The sequence below is a fragment of the Pholis gunnellus genome (assembly GCF_910591455.1).
Source record: "Pholis gunnellus genome assembly, chromosome: 15".
NCBI classification, from domain to species: domain Eukaryota; kingdom Metazoa; phylum Chordata; class Actinopteri; order Perciformes; family Pholidae; genus Pholis; species Pholis gunnellus.
The window spans coordinates 21,380,645-21,402,646 of NC_136542.1; positions in this window are offsets into that span (position 1 = coordinate 21,380,645).

A 22,002-nucleotide genomic window follows, 5' to 3' on the forward strand; every position below is an offset into this window, starting at 1 on the left:
CTGATATTGACATCGTGCTTCTATACTGACATACGATACCACTTCCCTTTATCCCTTAACTTTGCCTCCAGCATCCCCGTCTCCTCTGTTGAGATACTGAGTCTAGGTTTACTCAAAGTGTGACAACTTGTGGGTCTGCAAAAGCTGCATTCGAGACCAGAGATGGAGGCCAGATTACCAGCACTTTATTCACCTCTTTGGCGTGTTACAGCTCAGTGATATCGCGTGTCCATTCTTCTGAACCTCACACTGACCTGCATCACTTAAAGTGACTTGAACTGTTTTCCTATTCAGCAAGCAGAGCTACTTGATACTAAGAGACAGTAGATAGAATTATCCCCCCAGATGCCAAACCAGAGTACCAGAGGATGAGGTCTCCACCATTTCAGACAAGATCCATCAAAGGATGGATCTTATATCAAATAAAAGGCTTACAACTGGAGCACTAAATGACTTAATGACAATTTTACAATGAATTTCCTGCTTTTGCCATTTGTGTTATTGTTACTGACTAAAAAAGAAATGCTTAAAGTACAAATGACAATTTTGTTTGTTATTTTTGAGAAATTGCCCATTGTATCTTGAAGAATAACACTTTCAACGTGCTTTGTTGGCATTTTTACGAAAGACGTTTTACCAACTTGTAATACATCTACATGGACTTTTCCAAAATGTCAGACGTCGTAAACAAAGCCACCTTAAACGATTTGAGATTTTGCCTGTTGTTGCACTTTAACAGGACGCCGCTGCCGCGCAAATGAGTATGTACTTCCGCTTACGCAGAGGGCATCAGTTGAGCAGGCCGACTCCAATTTGGCCCAGAACATATCCGCGTACACGCTGCAAAGAGAATGTGACAACATGCAGCTCAAACTACAACCCAATGTGCTCTGGATCGAGTAGATCTCAAGGAGTCTTGGGTGCATTCACACCTTTGATCGGATTGTGACCATGTTAAGGCCAGCTGTGAACATCTGTGATGGTGTCTAGTTACCGCACACCTAAATAAAATGGACAGTACAGTAAATATACTGAATTGTATAGTAATAGAGACAAAGCCAGAGGAAGCAAAATCACACATTTCTGTCTAAAGCATCTACGGCATGTCCTCCATGAAAGACAGAGAGCAAGCCTCTTCCAAAGGATAAAGATCTGTTACTTAAACTGAAACAACGCCGCCGAAACCTTTCGACAGACTCTTGGTGTAATGTGTAAGAATGTACAAAGGTAAAGTGCAATACTGCATAGCTTGACCTCCGAATGCAACTTTGAATTCGTTAATAAATGTACCTTTTCATATAGCCACTCTTTAGGTCTAAGGTCATCTTTAAAGTAAAACCATAATGCAGAAAAGGGAAAATCAGAATTCAAGACTTAAAGGATCCAATTACAATAGAAATCCATTTACAATTTAGAGGAATGCAGTGTTGTAGTACTGAAGACCACTTTCTGAAGGTCTCGGAATCGACCGCGGTCTCAGACAAAGACAACCCAGGATTTTATTTCAAGACCGGTCAAGTCACCAACATCACAACTGCTGGGATATCACTAAATTGTCTGATGTATTTGTTAACATCATTACTGTGGTTAGTCATAGAAAACAAAGGGAAATCCCCACACATAAGTCACCCCCATGCCCTTTGATTATTTCATCAAGACATTTCTCAATGTACACTATACTACATTCACACATATACACTGTACATGGCAATAAAAGAGGTGAATGAAGAGGAGTTTTCATTTGTTTATGTGGGTGTTTTTATGGGAATGGGGATCTTTCAGATCAATTTGAGGAGGGCCATGTTTGCATGTTCCACATTTGATTGTTTATTGCTAAGTGTGTCATCCTGTCTAGGATTCATATTGGTCTTAAAACTAGGTCTGGCCCTGCCTTGGTCTTGCTCTGGCTCTCAACCCCTCGAAGTCTTGGTCTTGACTTGGGACACTCTGTTCTTGGTCATGACTTTGTCTCAGTTTAGTTGGTTTTGACCACAACACTGGTGGAATGGCAGTTTAAAAAAATAAATTTGATCTGCTCTTTGCTCGTTTTAACAACAGATCCTGTTAATGATTCATAAATCACACAACAAACAGCTTGAAAACCCTTTCCCACAAGGTCCAGCATTTAGTCTTCAATTACTTCAAGATACCTAAAACAGGGTAGAAACAATAACTCTGATTGGCAAAGAAATCCTCAGGACTATACGATACTCTATAATGTGTATCACGCCCCAGCAGTGTCATTTGCCTTCTGATCTCCATGTCTCTCTCTTTCTTCCATAGCTGCACTTAATCAGAGGAGACAGATTAATAGCCAGCGGCCTGTGGTAACAGTAATAGCTTCACATACATGTAGAGCCATTGTAATGCATCTTCATGCCTATTAGGTTTAGAAATGTTACTAATAACCTTCAACTTGGAGCTGCTTGGTCCTTTATGCGCGGTGCTTTGAGGGGTTTGCAGTGGTTCCACTGTACATGAAGAGGTCATCAACACTCGGGGGGGGGTGCAATACAGACATAAGCATCAATTTCATGTTCTATTCCTTAATGAAATTAATGAGGCCAGGCTTAGTCATAGCAAGCGAGTACTGTGGTCATAGTGTGAATCGAATGTATATGTTTTTGGGAGAAATGTGGTTTTCCTTAATTTTATTGGATCAAGATACTGAGAGAGAGAAACTGTTACATTGTGTAGACGACACTACGCTATTTGGGTACACTGTGTACACTGTACCCGTGTACCGATGTTCTGGGATCAAATGCATGCTGTTTGGTGGTGAGTTGCCAGAGTTACGGAGTGCACACTGTCCTTTCATGTACAACATTGAAATGAAAGGCCTGCTACAGCCAATTGGTGTGAAATGACAATGTAAGCTTTGCTTCTCACCACCACTATGCTTAACTGGCATGTGAACACACTGGAGCCTGACCTTGCTACTTGAAAAGAAACGCTTCAAATGCAAAAGGAGAACGAGCTGAAGCAAAATCTCATTTTCCTCTCATTTTGTTTAAATCAGAACATAAGGCACATCATAGGAGTTAGCCCTATATAAAGACAGATGACCCAGTGCATTTAATGCACATCATTACCGATCAGCTCTAACTGTGATCGAGGGTTTGTGCGGTGGTGCGGGCGCTGCAGTGGAACAGAGCAGCAGCAACGTTTCTGAGGGTGCTTTCACACTTCAATCTGCTTGGTTCGGTTAAATCATTTATTTTTTTTATTGTTTATTGAGACTGGTGGGAAAGCTGTCAGTCGAATCTGGGTCAGGACCGAACCACCGGACCGGGACTGACTGAGAAGGAGGGTCTCAGTCCGCTTCCAAGTTGACTCTCGTGCGGTTGGATTTTTAGAAAGAATTCAAAAGTTAAACTACTAATAAATCCTTCTGTTAATTGTTGTATACATTGTATACATTTATGTAAATCATTCGGTAACCATGGTAACACTTATGCATGTCAGCACGAGAAAGCAGGGACTTTCCCTGATCAATGATATAATGAGGTCTACAGGGCTGAAATCCTGCTCAGTGTACTTTGGCGGTCCACGGACTTCATTAAAAAGTGTGCGACCCACTGGAATATTTCTGTACGTGTTGAACAGAAATATCACTCTATATATATAACTCTTTTTCATCCTTTCTCTACCTGTTAAGTCATTACATGTGGTGGAATTGTAGTCTTATTATAATCTTTAATTAATTAATTAAATTCTAATAATTAATAATATTTATACATACATTTATTAGATTATAATTGTTAGAAGACTTCTTCTAATGAACAAAATAATGGCAGAGGATGACTAAAGTTCTCCACCTCCACCCTGTCATGTTTTCCTGACACACATATGCCATGTTCAGTAGTACGTACAAAATTGTATCATCATTTAGTTTTATGCGACACAGCCTCACATGTGATATTGCATCATATGCTGCTGCAGCCTGTACTCAGTATTCTCACATCACATACAATGCTATCTTGTGCTGCTGTCGCATGCGGTTTGGACCGGTAAAAACCACCCGGCACATATTCTCTGTTAAACACGCATAACCCTCAGCGGTGTCATTTCTAAATTCACACAGCCTGCAGGGTAAAGGTCTTGCTGGGCTGCTGATGGAGGGGAGTGGAGAGGGAAGGAAACACACAGTAAGGCAGGTGGAGCATTAGAGCCTGTGTATCATACAACACAAACAAGCGTGTTATGTCATCATTTTCAATGCATTTTACATATTTTTGGAATGTATATAGTGTATATATAGTGTTTGGGTCCGTATTGCATTATCTTCATTCTTCTATCATAATATACTGAATAGTATTATTTCATACTTTAACGTCACAATGTGACATATTATTTTATCATAGTGAAATAATGTGGTACGACATAGCATTGTATTGTAATAATAATTGTAAATAATGACTGAGAATTAAGAAATACTAACTTTGATGATAAATCTGTCATGATTATTCACCATGACACCCTTTAGCAAGTTGTATCAGACGCACCGGGCTTTCATGTGAACCCACCTGCTTCATTATTAGGCACAGTAAGAGCAACTGACACAGTTTACAGAAATAGGGAGAACGTCCAAGTAGGGTGGGTTGGAGGTGAGGCTGGACGAGCCAAACAAACAGAACTTTTAACAAGGAGACTGCTGTTCAGGTCCTGCGTGACTCATTTTACGGTAGTTTTGATACATAACTTCCTGACTTTACTCAGTTATTCTATGTAACAAACGTACTTGTTTTAACCCAAACCACAACCTTTTTCTAAATATAACCAAGTGGTTTTGTTGCATAACCCTAACCAAGTAGTGTTGTCACGTAACATACAAATTGAGTAAACCTATGTTGTATGTTTATTTTGTACAATGCATGTAACGACAGGAAACTATGCTTCTCGTGACAATGTTTGCTTATTTTGAAAAGATACTATGCATCCAACAAACCGAAAATATACGTTTCCTGTGAACAGGGACGTTTATTTTGAAAAGACTATGCATGTTTTCTTCCAAGTGGAGAATGTACGTTTCCTGAGAACAGGGAAGTTTATTTTGAAAAGACGCTATGCATGTAAAAACATGAACTATGTTTCCTGCAAGTGGAGAATTGAATATGTAATTTGTCAGAACGTAAAGCTTCACAGGCATAGCATGGCATTAGCTGTACATTGCATTATATCTGCTGTTCGCTACTTCTGTGAAGCTGCTGACAAAGTGTTGCCGATCGAGAAACTGAACAAAACTCATGCCTTTATATCATTTTTGTGTGTTTGTTATAATAACCATTCTTTCCTGTTACAGAAGTAAGGGAGTCAAAGTGCTGCATGGCAAAGGTTTAGCCCAGGGGTCGGCAACCTGCGGCTCCGGAGCCGCATGCTGCTCTTCGGCCCCTCTGTTGCGGCTCCCTGAGTCCTCCGTCCACACGGCGTTTAAGCATTGTTTTCGAGATGATCTCCGTCCAGACTTAAACGCCTGAAAACAAATATCACGTGACTATTCACGTACACTGGGCATGCAGTGGGTGCCGGTCCTACTGGGTTTCAAACCTACTGGTTTCCTTCCGTGCGTGTGTTGTGTTCGTGTAACAGCAGCAGCTGTTTTCTGTCTCTGTTGTCAGATTCGTCAAACATTCACAAACATATTGCTGGAGATCTAAAAGCCACATCTCATATATATTGCGGGGATTACGATTGTATAAGTGAGCACTACATCACAGCCAAGTATGAAGAAATACATTGAAGAAAATATATTTATGGAAAGATCGCATCAACCTGGATTCGAACTCTGTCGAGCAAAATAGTAATATATTCAAAAACGGCTGCGATACGCGATCCGCCACTTACATCATACATTGTAATGCGCCTTTTCTTCTAAGTGCCTGATCATGATTTGCAGACCTCCACCCTCGGTAAACTATCGATGGATAAATCCAAAAGCAGAAAAGTCAGGGAGGAAAATAGAGAGTTTAATTCTGCGTGGACGTATTAATTAGCTTTCACTGCCGACGATGCTGGCTTACCTGAATGCTTGATATGTGGTGAGAAATTTAAAAATAGCTTTTGCGGCTCCAGACAAATTTTATTTGGTGGAAAATAGGGCAAAATGGCTCTTTGGATAGTAAAGGTTGCCGACCCCTGGTTTAGCTGGAGTAATGCCGTATTGTGGAATAGCTCCAGGATACTTAAGCAGGTGATGATAGCACATTGAAAAGTGGAAATGCATTATGCAAATGTTACCATTTCCACCGCTTACCGGTGTGGGGGAAAAACCAGGACAAAGACTGTTCAGGCCATCAGCGTCACCTTTGGCGCCTTGGTGTACAATATCCTCCGGTGGAGAAAAACTAATGAGTCCGCATTATTGACAGTGGCAGTTGGCCCACAACAGCAGGAGATAAGGGAGATGTTGAGGCTGGTTGGCTGCGAGGCATTGTCTGAGAAAACAACCGAGTAACCGCTCAATACCCAGAGCTCAGATTCCCGGAGAGCGCCTAATAATGAATGTTCTCCTGATAATATTCTGCAGTGCTCACGCTCATTTTTACAAGAGCGAAGAGGTTTCGGCAAATTACACCAGGCCCGTGTTGTGCATGCGAAGCAACAAAGGGCTGATGACTAAACAAATGCACACGGGTGTGGAGTCTGCTGTCTCTGTAACCAACCACGTTTCCCCCAATAGCAATATGCAAAAATACACCATTATTTTTTCTTTCCGTCTCCGACATTCTCTCACTCACTCTTCTCTCAGATACGCCTGGTCCCTGAGTCACTAGAACTGTTTTCATTGTTATTTTTTTAACCCTGGTTCATAGCCAAATCCAAGGGACATGTTGTGGTGTCACGCCACTGCACCAGAGGTGTTTTACAATGGGCCACTAGCTTAATCAAAGCCAGAGCCCTCTAGTGTACTTGAGTCTGAAAATGATTGGTGAAAAGATGTGTCTAAAGGTAAGGAACAGACAGTTTGCTAGTCCGGTATAAATGCACACACATCTTCCTCTGAAACAAAGTCGAAGTCAAACTACCGTAGGTCTTAACAGATAGCATACACACATGCCTTATTTAGGAGGACATCGTGCCAATTTCAGTTTTCTCTTGCTCGTATAATTCTAAGGTCGCCTCTGAAGTAACAGGCAACGGAAATGCAGCGTTCAGCTCGGAGTATACTTTCGGTCGTGCACAGTAGACATGTCATTATTAAAGATAATGTTAAGACAGCCAGAAAAAATATACGATAGCTGACAGAGAATGTGTCACCGTCAGCCATTAGCCGGCAGCCTGCGCTTGTGTATGCTGATAAAGACCTTGTGTTTAGTTATAAAAGGAATCTGACAATCAATATATCACAGGAATGCAATCCTTGTGTTTTGTGTTCATTAGTGTTATTGTACAATTTATGTTTGGTTGGAGTTTCGGAGAGAAATTTTTCATCTGCTGAAAACACCTATAGTGCTCCCATAAGTTAACACATGTGCGCTCTCAGTAACTTGCTCTGCACTTAAAGGGCCAGTGTGTCGGATTTAACTGCATCTAGCGGTGAGGTTGCAGATTGCAACCAACTCAACTTGCCAAGAGATCCCCCTGAATGCTACAAACAAACTGCTCCTTAAAGGGTCCCTACTTGGGAATTTGAATATGGTCACCCTAATATTTAGTATTTACACACATTGCAGATGGCCAGTTGCATTAAGAAATCATTTTTTGTATATCAATCAATATGTAAATCAGCTGTTGGATGGATGTTTCAATAAAGAAGCAGTAAAACTGAAATACCTGACGTTCCATGAACGCCTTGCACATCTCTGCTCTCAACATTCACAAGTGCTAGAAGAGCACTCATCTACACTGCCCTGTATTTACACTTTAGCTTACAGCTAGTTCACAGCCAGACACAAACAGCGGTGAGTCAGAGCCTCTTCGTAATTACTTAGTCGTAGCACTTTACTCCCTAGGAAGCCCTCAGCAGGCATTGGAGAAAGAAACACTCCGACTGAGATCACGTTCACTGATTGAAAACATTGTAACATTTCTCTCAACACCGTCCCAAAAATGTTTTTTCTCTGCTCTGCATTTCCCTTGAGGCCGACAGGTGGGCCCTTGCACAGCAGCTGGACTCCCGGGATTGCAGGAGAACCGCGGGATCACATATCCCACGCACCAATCAGCGTCCCGCGAGGAGCTCCCGGCAGCTACGGGTGCGGTTTAGGGTGCGTGTGACAACACGGAGAGGCGACCGTTTGCTCTAAACAACTATGGAGATTAGCATAGCTACAATAGCATCAGTTCTATCAGAAACGGAGTGTTTCTTCATTGAAAGAAGAACAAAGAACTGTCACTTAAGGCTTTTCTTCATTAAAAACGATGTTTTCACTTATAGGCTTCGGCTAGAGTTTGATTGACAGATGGTTGTTCCCATCACCTGCCACATATTTTTTTGAAAAGGTCTTACCTTTTCCCAAACAGTTTCCAATGACTTTTCAGATGTTTCTGCGTAACAAACCATCTGGCGGGTCAGGTTAGGCTAAGAGGCCCTTATTTACACATCCAGCAGTTATGGGGGGCAACATTAGTACTCATTTGGAGCTGTGTTTGTGTTTATGAATATACGTCCCGTATTCACCCTCTGGTTGGCTCTCCATCAACTCCTGAGAAAAACATCTGGCTGTTGTGGCGCTACATTCTCCGCTATCGTCCCTGGAAAGTTAACTTTGTAGAAATGTAACGTTAGTGAGAAGTTTTTCGAGAGGTTTTTGCTAAAAACAATATGCTGCGGAAAACAATTCTTATGAAAGCCTTGAAAATGAATCAAAATGGTATTTCTTTGTGGGAACATCAATGCCAGAAACATTAGCTAGTCTTTCAATTCATTTTATAAAAAAATACTAAGAGCAGCTTTAGTCTAACCACACTGTAAAACAATTGTTTGAGATTTTGGGAAATACATCATGGAACCGATTAGCTTAGCTTAGCATAAAGACTGGAAACAGGGGTAAAACAGCTGGTACACATTTCAGAAAATGAGGTGTAACGTGCTAATTAGTTAGCTTCAGACATAGGAAGACTAGCTGTTTCCATTCTTGTATTCCAGACATATTTAGCACAATAAGACAGGAGTATTGATCTTCTCATCTTTTCCCAAAAAGTTCCCTTTGTTAAAATTCTTATCAGAGAGATTCAAGTTTGCTGTGATTTAGTTATCGCACATTAAACTTATAGTGTCAAATTATTAAATTTCAACTTACTCTGAATCACTGAATCTTCACATTTAACTGATCCTTTAACAGTCAAAAAATTTTCCTCGAAGTACCTTTTTTTATTTATGTCTTTCTTTATACAGTGTATAACTCCAATTAAAATGTCCTTCTCTCCTCTTTGAGTTCATAGCCCTGAGGCCCCAGGGAGAGCAATTAGAAATCGTAAGACTTCACCTGATTGCCCTTTAATTAGCTCCCTGAGTCGGTTGCCTGTTAGCCATCACTTGAGCCCACAGCGGCCACTCTGAGCGGCTGGACATTACAAAAGATGCCTGAATCACAGGGTTAGCAGCATTTGTTTGTGATGTTTGTCACCCACACCACATGGGTCTAAGTGGTAGATTTAACCCTTCTCCCTGAGAGTTCCTCTCCTGTGTATTCCCTCTGGTGAATTGATTTACATCGATTCAAGCGGTGAGGAATGAGGAAATATGTAACGGTCCGCTGTGCTGCCAGGGAGCATCTTTGAGAGCCTCTCCATAAGTCCTTTAGCAGTTGAGCTAAAAGGCTTTCCAACCGATCAAGCAAAGCAAGACAATTGAGCCAAGTGGTAGGAAGAATAATTGCACGACGCGGGTTAAAGCTAACAGTCTGCAAATGATTGATGGTGTGTCTCTCTTATCCCAAATAGCACTAAGAGCCTACGGTTGAGAAACGGCTAATGAACAGTAGGAAAGAGTGAGTGCCACATCAATCTGCTCCCTACCTCCAACCCTGTCATGTTAATCACGCGGCGACGTCCTCCCCCTTCGCACCGTTCTCCAACTTGCCTTGTGAAAGTTTTCACATCTATTTCTGTCCTGCAATTCAATTCATCATAGCGTGCCGGCTGATTGAGATAGATGTGTTGAAAGGAAGAGAGGGGGAAAACTAATAACCAGCTCACCGGGGATACACAGAGAATTAGTGACTGTATTTTTTTCTTTCTCTTTCAACAACTTAAATCATGCATACACTATATCTAACATTGAGGTATCGCTTCCACATGTCAAACATTTTCTTCATTGGACATGACTTATACAGTCTTTTAAAGTGACCAGTTCTCTCTATGGGTTTATTGCATCATGCAAATGTTGCACACTTGGATGGACGAACCAGGCTTGTTTAGAGACACACTAAGGTAGCTAGCTTTCTGCTTGTTCAGCAGCTTCAATCAACAGATCTCCTCAAAACCTGTAAGGTCCCTGGGCTACCCCTTAACACCTACACATCTTATCCATGCAATTTATTTTAATTTTCACACACACACACACACACACACACACACATATATATATATAGAGATATTAGTTGATATTAGTGCTGGGCAACTGAACGCATTATTATCGCGTTAACGCATTAATTAATTGACGCCGACAATTATTTTACCACGCATTAACGCAGTTTAAAAAAAAAAAATGCAATACACAGCGTTGATAGCTGCAAATCACCCAAACAAACGGTGGAGGGAGGCTTCGGCAGACTATGTGGATGCAGCGTGTGGGAGAAGTATAGAGAAACAAAAGCAAGACAAGCTAACAAATGCCACAGAGAAGTGGAAACAAACTGCAGCCGGTTGGTGTTGTGGAAGATGTCGGTCTGAGGAACGTTCTTAGGATCTCAACGAATGACGGCACGTATGAGCCTCAAGACGCACCATCACAAGAAGAACACACGCGTTGTATTAAAGGAGAGGACTACAACAGTGACGGCGCTTCACATGACGTCACACACTGAGCACAGATAGTGAAGAGATAGAACTGCTACTGTGTAACGAGAATACTGCTGTTAAAAAGAACCTTATTTATTTAAAGTGTTTGCAAACCAAATGTTATTGCACTTTTGTTCATATAGCAGTACTTTCAAAATAAAAGTGCGCAATACACTACTTTTGAATTCATTATTGAGCTTTGCGCATAACAATGCGATTAATCGCAGAAAATCGTGCGATTAATCGCGATAAAAAATTGTGTATATATATATATATATATACATATACATATACACACACACACACACACTTCCATATTTCTATTGTTTGTTTGCACTATTGTAGGCGGCAAATTCATTAGTGCGCTCCGGGCCCTAAAATACAGTTTAAAGCTAGGGTTGGAAATCTTGAGTATGCTTGATTTTTAAAATGATCCAACTGAAATACGCAGCCCAGTGTTGCCAACTCTTTTCCAATGAAAGTAGGTCACAGCACCAGCTCCAAACATTGTTCAATTTAGCAAAGAAAGTCGGCAAGTCAGAAACCCTGAGAGCCAACATTGGACTGGCTTATCACAGTCCTCCAGCAGCAGGACTGATCTTTTTCTTTCTTTTGCCAGAGCATGTGATTCATTGATTGCTGTTAAGATGTAATGAGACTTTAAACAAGTATAACAAAATCATTTTTTGAAGCGGATTACCAACCCTAATAATAATAATAATAACAATGTTCTATAATAATAATCTAATAATGATGAAAATTAGATGACTTTGAATTCCATTTCACAAATAGAACATAATACAATCTATGTTACAAAACATTTAGCCAATAAAGTTTTGTGAATAACCAAATTGATTAGGTTGTATTTCAAATATTTACCACTCACTTTGAACTGCACGAAAAAACTTAAAAAAACCCTTTTAAAATCAATTATTCTGAAACTAAACTCCAAATGTATATAAGAAATAAAGAAGACATTGTACATCACAATGTGTGCACAGAATAAAATGTCTCCTAATTACAAAGCCATAGATTCGGTTTTACACACAGCGCCGGACAATGGCGAATGATGGAAGGTTCCCAGTGACAACCCGACCCGGATCATGTCAGCCTATCAGCTTGCTGTCGCCTCCAATTAGTTCCCATCACAATGCTGGGCACCCTGTCTGCTCTCACAATATGTATCCCATCCTTGTCTTACTTTTTTATTAGAGTGTGGACAGGCTGAGACAAGAGCAGCTGGTATTTCTGCACATCTCCAATGGAGAAAGGAGTCCTTCATAAACGGCCCTCCTCCTCCTGAATGTCAGCATACCTGCAACTGATCGATAATTGAGTCCGTGCGATAATTACAAAAGGATTGAAAATTAAATTAGGGAGTTAAAAGAGATGTGGATGTCAGTATAACTTGTTAAAGCCAATTAACCGCTGGTGTCTGAACCTTCCAATCAGTAAACCAATCCACCAGCATGCAGCCTATTATGGGCTAGATTAATTGGTGAAAGCTCCAGGTGAAACACACACACACACACCTACACACACACCCCTGCAGTTTAAACATTGCTCAAACATTGCAAGGAAGATGAGTTGTTCTTTCCTGTCACTTGTAATTTGGGATGCGTTTGTAGACGATTGAAATGCCCTTCACAGCTCTGGTAAAATCACCGTATCTGCTGATGAAAATAGCATTCGGGTATATTCTCTTTATGTGGAAACGACCTGTTTTGACAGGCACACAGTCTAAATAGGTTCGGAATGTTATTAAGTATACACATGAGTGTTGCTATCCCCAAAGTGCTAAGAAATAATTATGGAAAATGTTTCATTGACAATCTCTCCAAGTGTTACCATTTTTGCTTAACCTCGAGGTGCTGTACCTTCTCTTCAGAAAGCACTATAAGTATCTGTCTAACTCTTGGGATGCCAATCATTTTAGTAGTTTTAGTTTGACACATTATAAAAGGAAATATATCCCAGCTATACAAAAGCTCCCCTTTACTCAATAGCTGTGATGTATCATTCTGTTTGGTGCTAATACTAGTCATTCTTCATTTCTTGATGATGAAGGAATGGGCAGTTTAATTAGGCAAATCCAGATTTTCAGAATCCAAATTCGCACCTGAAATCACCGCATTTTACCTGCTGAGAATCAGTTTAGATTCAAGTTCCACATCCTTTTTGTCGCGGTCATTAGAAGCTGTAAATGTTCTCATGAGGTGTTCATTAAAAAGATAGCAATAGGATCAGAGACCTATCACAGACGGTAATTGTTCTTGTGCTTCCTCATACCTAAATGACAAAATAGGTTCTTTCTAGATTATAACCTGTTAAATATAAATATATATATAAATATAAAAACGATTTACCAAAGTATTTTTCTATTCTGCACCTCTATGCTAAAGGTTTAGTTAGATACCGACAGAATAGAGGGTGAAATAGCACCGTCACAAATCTGCCCAGTTAACCCACTCAATTAAATGAGTCATTTTGTTATTATTATTACTAATGAACAGTTGTCTGAATATCTATGTGGAATAAACGCACTACTTGTTATGTCATTGTGTGGGTTGCATGGGCGCTGAAGTATTTCACCTTTGCACGTCAAAGACATTTTTTGTCATCGCTTATAACTATTTTGTAACTATAAATTCATTAAAAACTACATTGTTGTTGTAGTTGTGTTCCGTATCTGCTTTCATACCGAATAAAAACAAGTTCTTTTTTATGAAGTAACAGCTATTTTCTTATCACCCCACGTATTGGTTAAGCTCCCACCTCAGCATGGATACAAAACTGTTAAATGGCACAATTCGTCATGTTACTGGAGGTTCTGTACCAGACTATAGCTAGGCCAGGACAAGTAACTTCCTGGAGTCTCTGCGGGTTGAAAGTTGCAAGACTAGTTCAACATATAACCTAACCCGCTGTAAAACAACAAACTGTTGCTTTTACAATTCATCTTTTCTACAGATAAAACAAGATATAACAGAATATTAGCAAATGGATGTAGCCATGAGCGAGAGCATTTGTAGTCGTGATGAATGAAAGTAATAAAAAGAAATAAACATTTTTAGTGTGTTTTACACAGCATATTTCTTTGCCATACATATGTATGCTGTACTTCATATAGCGCGTGTCTTGTAATGCTATTTAGACGATTTAGATTCCTACTTTCAATGAAAACACTGTTCAACACTATCAATAATCACAATGCTGTTGCTGAACGAGCATCATCCTGATTCCCACTGCCTGTTCAGCACAACAGAGATATTACAGGAGTGTGAGTTGAAAATGTAATTGCCAAAGCCTTTTCTTGTTTTTTGTGCTGCATCGTAGTACGAGATTAGGCAAACAAGTCGGCAGCAACGGATGAGATTGGACTGTTAATGACCTGCCGATAGTGAGTGTGGCTAGCAGATGAAAGGGGGAAAAAAGAGCTAATTACATTTCCCTTGGCAGCAATGAGAAAATGTACTATGATGGAAAAGAAGAAGATTTAAAAAACATTAAGTAATGACACCTCATAAAGCTGCAAGATTCCATAGTGACCTAATCATGAGTGTGCATAAGGAGCTTGGCTTGTCTCACACACCCCCCGCCGCCGCAACCCTGCATTGTGCGAATAGTCACGTAGCGAGAAGGGTTTAACCTGGACAAATTGCATTTCTCCGATTCAGACAGTGCTTGCGCACTCAAGGTCACATATTGCATTTCGTTCTCTTTCTTCTGGTGGAGTCGCAACGAGTCGGCTCTTTATTGTCTGGTCCCCTCGCAATTTACCCAGACACACAATCCACGTGTCTGTGTGCGCGCACTTTGTTGCTGTGCCGAGGCGGTTCCTTAATAACTGCTCTAATTTCTCATAACCCAGAAAAATAAAAAGGTCACACACTAAGGTGTCAGCATCAGAAACAATAACAGGAAGTTGTTTTCTAACACTATTCCCCCTCTCTCATGCCCTTATAATCATTTCAACTCCGGTGACCCTTTATTGCTATTGTGACGTTTTTTTAAAATATGAAACAAAATAGAATTCCATTCATCATATTGTGGTCAGATTACTTGAAAGAAACACTATCCCTGCCCTGCTGTGTGCTCCCATGGCTGGGAGAGTTTTAGCATATACCTCAAATTTGTCATGCATGCATGTGATTCTAAACAATACTTTCGGTTCATGTTCAAAGTCCAGATTCGGTGCGTTTTTCGCTCTTCGCCCCATCTCTGGGATTTGATCTACTCAAACCATGCAGCTTGGCTGAAGTTCTCTCTGTCATGCTGACCCTACAATCTGTGCCAAGACATTCTCCCTCCTTCAGAAAGAGGCTCGGCACTAAAGCCGCGAACTGGAGAGCCACTTTTGAGTTGTTTCCCTTAAGGCATAATTACGAAAGAGGAAAGGAAAAATAGTCAGGGTAGAAGTACCCCACAGCCCTGACCATCTGTTCCCTCTACAGGAAATAATGGAGCCTGAGGGATGGTCGCCGGTATCGTCACAGAGCAGGTCGGAGATGCTGAGGCTGTTGTTGGTGTTGTGCCACTGTCTGACTCTGCAGGATTTGGTTGACCTCTGCTCGGCACGGGGCCGAGAATGCGGTCTCAAGCAAGGAACACAAACTCTCCAAAGAAATCTCCTGGAGAGGGTTTGTTAGTGAGATGAGCAATGCGGACTAAATAAAGTCAGCGCATCTTGTCCTTGTGAGGGCAAGTTATGAATTCCAATCAATCAATCAAATTAACTGATATTAATTGCCACAGTTGCATGATATCAGGAGATTGGAACAACAGGAAGACTGAAGACCTCTCGGCTGGGCACTTTGGGAAAGCGTTTAAAGGCTACCAGGCCTGAGGTGTGTCTCTTCAGTTTGGGAATGAAAAATTGTAACGCATCACTCATCTGTCACAAGAAAATAAAAGCAAATAGGATTACTTAAACAATTAATTTAACTATGTTTGCTCAGGATGAGTGAGTACTGTAGTGTCTGTGGTTAAGACTGAAAGTCTACAACCATGCTCGCAGCTCTGTGAAGCTGTGTTTAGGCATAGCTGTGCTTTTAACCTAATGCTAACGTGCCATGCTAACACACTGATGTTCAGCAGGTTTGTTTACCATGGTCATTATCTTGGTGTATTATCATGCTAACATTTGCTAATTAGCACTAAACACAACAATTGCAGCTGAGACTGATGGGATTAGTTTTTTTAGGTATTTAGTCATAAACCTTAGCATTGGGGGGAAGTGAGCTGATGATGGCGCTAGAGGCAGGGGTGTGTGGTACATTAGGGTCACTGGAATACATAATGAAAAATCTGTTTTCTTATTGTTGTGTGTATAAATATCAGTTGTTACTCTAACATGAATCAGTCTCTATCACTGAAACATGCGACGAACAAAGAAAAAGCTCTGCCTACAGCATTTGTCTTTATGTCGAAAAGGCAAACCTTTCTCTGTCCAACGGCGGAAGTAAGTGTGTTTTTTCCTCGTGGCCCGGATTGGTTGACACCGCACATGAATAATCGGTGGAATTGGTGCGGAAAATTACTCCCAAGAAATTTAGCCAGATTGGGTGATTTTCCTCGCAACTGGGTGGCTGGATTATGTCGGTTGTAATCAGTTTGGGTGGGTTGACAAAATGTTGGCTTAGTTTGTCATGATGATGTTTCAATGATATCTTACGAAGATCTAACCTTATTTCATATTTTCTTTTAAAAATAAACTTCAGGAAACAATTTAGTTAGTTTAGGGCAAGAACTAAATATCGTCATTTGGGTAACTGCTTAAGTGTGTGTGTGGAGTACACAGAAAATACTTGTTAGAACACAAGAATATATTGCAACAAAAATTGCTTGACTATTAACAAAAAAAAGACAATCATGACTGCGTACACAAAATTAAAATTTTATTTTAACCTCTTCCACTCCCCCCCTATTTTGGAGCAAAAACGCCTAAAATGACATACCCAAATTAAAATGGCTGTAGCTTCTTAACCACTCTGACTATCAATAAGGTCTTGCCAGAAAGAAAAACCCCTAAAGTTCCTTGTGAAAGTGTCAGACAACGTGTAGGTCATACAGAAAGACAGCAGTGGGCCTTTGAAGTCAGTAAAAATTGAAGATTTGTGTCCGCCTAAAATAGAAAAAGTATATTTCAGTATAAATAACTGACTTTGGCTGTATCTGTACAGGTAAAGGACAGTATAGGGCTGTAACTACACTATCAGTGAACACCTGCCTCAAATTTGAAGAAGATAGGACAAAGTATGACCATTCTACAGTGTTTTTTTCATGAAGAGATCCAGGCGGACCTCTAAAAGGACATTTGGAGACCCAAATGGACACATAGTAACCAAATTATATTCTGACACACTAAAGGTGTTTTTTCCTTTACATTTTGATATTATGTTCCTTTGATTTTTAGCCATTGCAAAAAAGTATATATGGTCGAAGACGTGGTATGTAAGTAGCAGACTTGCTGTGCGTAATAGCCACGACCGAGAGCACGACCGAGTATGCGGGTAGCTAGCTGTTACTAATGAAATGCAGTCAAACAAAAACCAAGCAAATCCACGTTTTCAGGGCACGGTAAAGATAGCTCGGTCTCCTGGCTTCAATACATTACTGTCAGTGAACACACAACGCTGAGCCAGATGCTAACATAGTGCAGTATTTAAAACCGGCATCATTGTGACCGCCAGTCATTTTTAGACACAAGACACACCATAATGAACCATCAGAAAAAAAAACGAACAAGAAAAGTGAAAATTATGACCACGTTGGTTGATGACTTATGTTAGAGAAGTATTAGGTTTGTACTATAACTACTTGCCTTTTCTTAAGCCGCTAGCTCCATGGTAACATCCGCTAGTACATTCACTAGTAAAGTCGGGACTGTACTGTATCTTTTGCCGCGGAAATGCTGCAAGACCCGACTTGCAGCGGTTATGGTGACTTTGGACAGTGTATATTTGGGCTCCTCTTGTGAAAAATCCATGAGAAATTAAAGAAAATCGATATTTTCTTTGCAAAGATGAGAATTTCATGAATGCTGGGATACCAAACACGGGCATGTTTATTGACGAAGTCTGCGTGAGCAAGCCGTAAGAAGGGGAGGGGAGCGTCCTCGAGGAGTTGAAGAGGTTGGATTAGATGAAGTAAAAGAAGTAAAAAAAAGATTTACACCAGATGCTTTATAGAAGAACATTTATATTGTCTTAGAAAGACCAATCTTGAAATAACAGCAACACACGTACAACTCTGTTGTCTTTCTTGACAACTACACAAATAAAGTGATGGCCTTGACCAACTTGATTCTCCTCCTTGGAATAATCTCTCACTCGGACATGTCTGGAGGGGAGGTCACACTGGGTATTTTAACTCTGGAGCTGTGCCCGGCTGTGGAGTCCTGCCCATTGGTGTGAGTCAGCGCTCGGCCCCGGTGGTCGCTCAGATCATCCTCCTTCTCCGACAGAATGCAGACTTTGGCCTTGGCCAGTGACTCAGGGGCAGTCAGAGAAGATTTGTTAAAGCAGGTTTCATGTCGTCGCTTCACTCATGGAATGGTCCAACACTCACCAACATTTTTTTAATTTGTGTGTGATCCTGGTAATGGCCAACGGGAGTTCAGCTCAGAGATTAGACTGAGCAACTTCAACTCATTTCACATCATACTTCTTGGTCCTCGCTTCATAACTTTGTGCATAAATTCTACATGGAGAAATACAATTTTCTCTATATATATATATATATATACATAGTGATGAAATGGTAATAATGACAATGTGGCCTTTATTAGAATAGTATCCCCATAGTAATTTCATTTTTTCATTTTCATTTCATTTTTTATTTACAGTACATTATAATATTGATAAACATTTAAACCTTCTCTTTATTGATATGAACGATCGATAAATAGTTACATACACACGCTATTATGTAACGACATCTTTGAAGTGCACTATGAAGTATGTTTTGTATTACTAACTGTCTTTATGACATATTTGCTCATTGTATTTATTGTATTATTTAAAGGGTTACCAAAGATTCTGGACTAAAACAAACTCATTTGTAAATACCTCTTCCTCGTGTGTGATGCTTGTGCAACCTTTTTAATTGACATTTTGCTGCTTGGGATCACCTGACTCACTTCATCTCGCCCCGTTAACACAACGTGATGTATTAGGGTTGTCTTTTGTCCCCTTCCAAGTCCATGCATGTGGAGACTAAATGATTACCTGCTGATCTATTCCTGCAACAGCAAGCTATTGATAAACAAGGATCCATTTCAGGATGACGGCTGCCTTTGTTATCGAAAAACGCTCTGTGGTAAAGTTCAACTCAACTCCTGCCATCGAGCTGATCTTATTCTCCAATCGGCTGGACACAATTTAGCATTAATGGGATTCTGTTGGGGTGCGTTAATAAAAATATATTACCGTATGGATTACTGTCCCGCCATGCGTCTCGGGGACTGGCGAGCCTGAAACGAGTAATGATTTTCTCATGCTTCCTGCGATTCCATAGCTGTGAGCATCCTTCCAATGTATAGTAGGTATAACATATTACAATATGCTGTATATTTTTGGATCCATATATTGCCCCGGCGTACACAGCAATCTTATCCCGCCGCTTGCCTGCCTACAAAAAAAAAAGAAGGTATAAACTAATGCCATCAGGGCTTATGGAAGCTCATAACTGGATGGGTGAGCCTCGTAGGTTTCTAGCAATATAAGAAGTAATTCCTTTTTAATCCAATAATCAAATTCTCGCTAGTCCTCACACATTTTAATTTGAAAAAAATTATTGATTTCATGGAGGCAGGAAAGCTAGAACGAAGTCATTCAAAGTCCAGTAGGCCTATGGATATTAAAAAAAAGACAAAACTTGACCTGCTTTGTTTAAACTTTATGATGATAATATATGGGGATGAGAGTTAGCACCTCCAAATCTGAGGCCATGGTGCTCTGCCGGAAACCGGTGGATTGCTCCCTCCAGGTGGGGACGGAGTGCCTACCTCAAGTGAAGGAGTTTAAGTATCTCGGGGTCTTGTTCACGAGTGAGGGTAAGATGGAGCGGGAGATCGACAGGCAGATCGGTGCGGCTGCAGCAGTAAAGCAGGCGCTGCACCGGACCGTCTTGGTGAAGAGAGAGCTGAGCCAGAAGGCAAAGCTCTCAATTTACTGGTCGGTCTACGTTCCTTCCCTCACCTATGGTCACAAACTCTGGGTCGTGACCGAAAGGACAAGGTCGCGGCTACAAGCGGCCGAAATGAGTTTCCTCTGTAGGGTGGCCGGGCTCAGCCTTAGAGATAGGGTGAGGAGCTCGTACATCAGGAGGGAACTTGGAGTCGAGCTGCTACTTCTTCACGTCGAAAGGAGTCAGCTGAGGTGGTTTGGGCATCTAATTAGGATGCCTCCTGGACGCCTCCCACTGGAGGTTTTCTGGGCACGTCCAACTGGGAGGAGACCCCGGGAGAGACCCAGAACACCTGGAGGGATTATATCTCCCAGCTGGCCTGGGAACGCCTCGGTATCCCCCAGTATGAGCTGGAAAATGTTGCGGGCGAGAAGGAAGTCTGGGTCAGCCTGCTTGGCCTGCTGCCACCGCGACCCGACCCCGGATAAGCGGAGGAAAATGGATGGATAATATATTTCCAGACTATTAAATTAAGCACACCTGTAGGCTACCACGAGACCTCACGAGAGTCATCAGGTCTGCGTGAACATCATGCGTAAACTGAAATTAAGAGACGACGGCGCTGACTGGTGACTGGTCGAAACTGATCTCCTGAGGTGTCACGCATCGCCAAGCCGACGACTTCCAGCCACCGCACGCACTCCTTGCCAACGAGGCATGGTCTGTGTTTTAGGTGAGCATCCTTTAAAAAGAACCTCAATGGAGCCGATGACTCTTGCGCCAAGGCAAATTAACATGATCCCCCTTCATCCTCAAAGCTTTGTCACCTGGTCTGCTTGCCATCATCGTGACAGCTATGAGCACTGGCCTTTTATATTTTAATGGGATTATCCCACTTGTGCACCATAGGGGATGTGTGGGCTGCTGGGAATTATGCCGTCTGTGTACCCTGCGACCACATCTGCCTGCATCGTCGCTGCACAGGCTTCTGTTTATGGTGAGTCGCTACATCACATTCCTTCTATGATACCTTATATTAACCTCCACTGCAGAGAGGACCGGGCCTTAGGCTTGTATACAACATGGCCTTTATTGTTCCCAACCACAGAAGTATATTTCCTTATATTTCAGTAAGACCTGTTTTCTGATCTGCTCCTGTTGGCGATGGTTGATACCAAACGTTTAAAAAATCTGATACAATACAGATTTAACAATACTGATCATTTCTTCAATGGGAAGTGATTTTTAACCAAAAAAAAGAAGAAAAAAAAGATCATTACTCTTGAGGGCAAATCACATACTGGCCATTCATAACAAATCTAGTAAAAAAGCAAATATGAGTGCAAAAGTTACAGAAAAGTTTGTGCCACAAAATGCAATGTTGAAACGCTTCCTTATGACCTTCAGGGTGTGTTGCTTTTGAAAAGGTGTGAAGAGGTTACTCCCATACTGCTTACTCTCGTATTTTCATCTACAGGAGTAAAGACAGTAGCACCACAACAGGCCACGTTCTCCTTTCTCCAGAAGTGACACGAGAGAGTAAAGCTAACGGCAATTGAACGCTCAATGGTACTTTTTTAGGCGACCAAAATGTTCCAATTAACTTAAATCTTTTCCTTTGAAGAACTGCCAGACCAGACGACGATAGCGACCTGTCAATCAAAAGGTAGCCACTCCCTACTTTATGGTCTATTTGACTCTAAATGGACCATAATTTACTGAATGAACATCATGCTGTATTGAAGAAGACTTGAAACTAGAGATTGAGACCATAAACTCATGTTTACAATGTTTACTGAGGTAATAGATCAAGAGAGAAGTAGAGTCATTTTCTCAGATTTCCATATAATCAGACTTCTTTTTGCAACCAAAGGAGTCGCCCCCTGCTGGCCATTAAAGTGAATACAAGTTTAAGTCAGTTTAGCATTG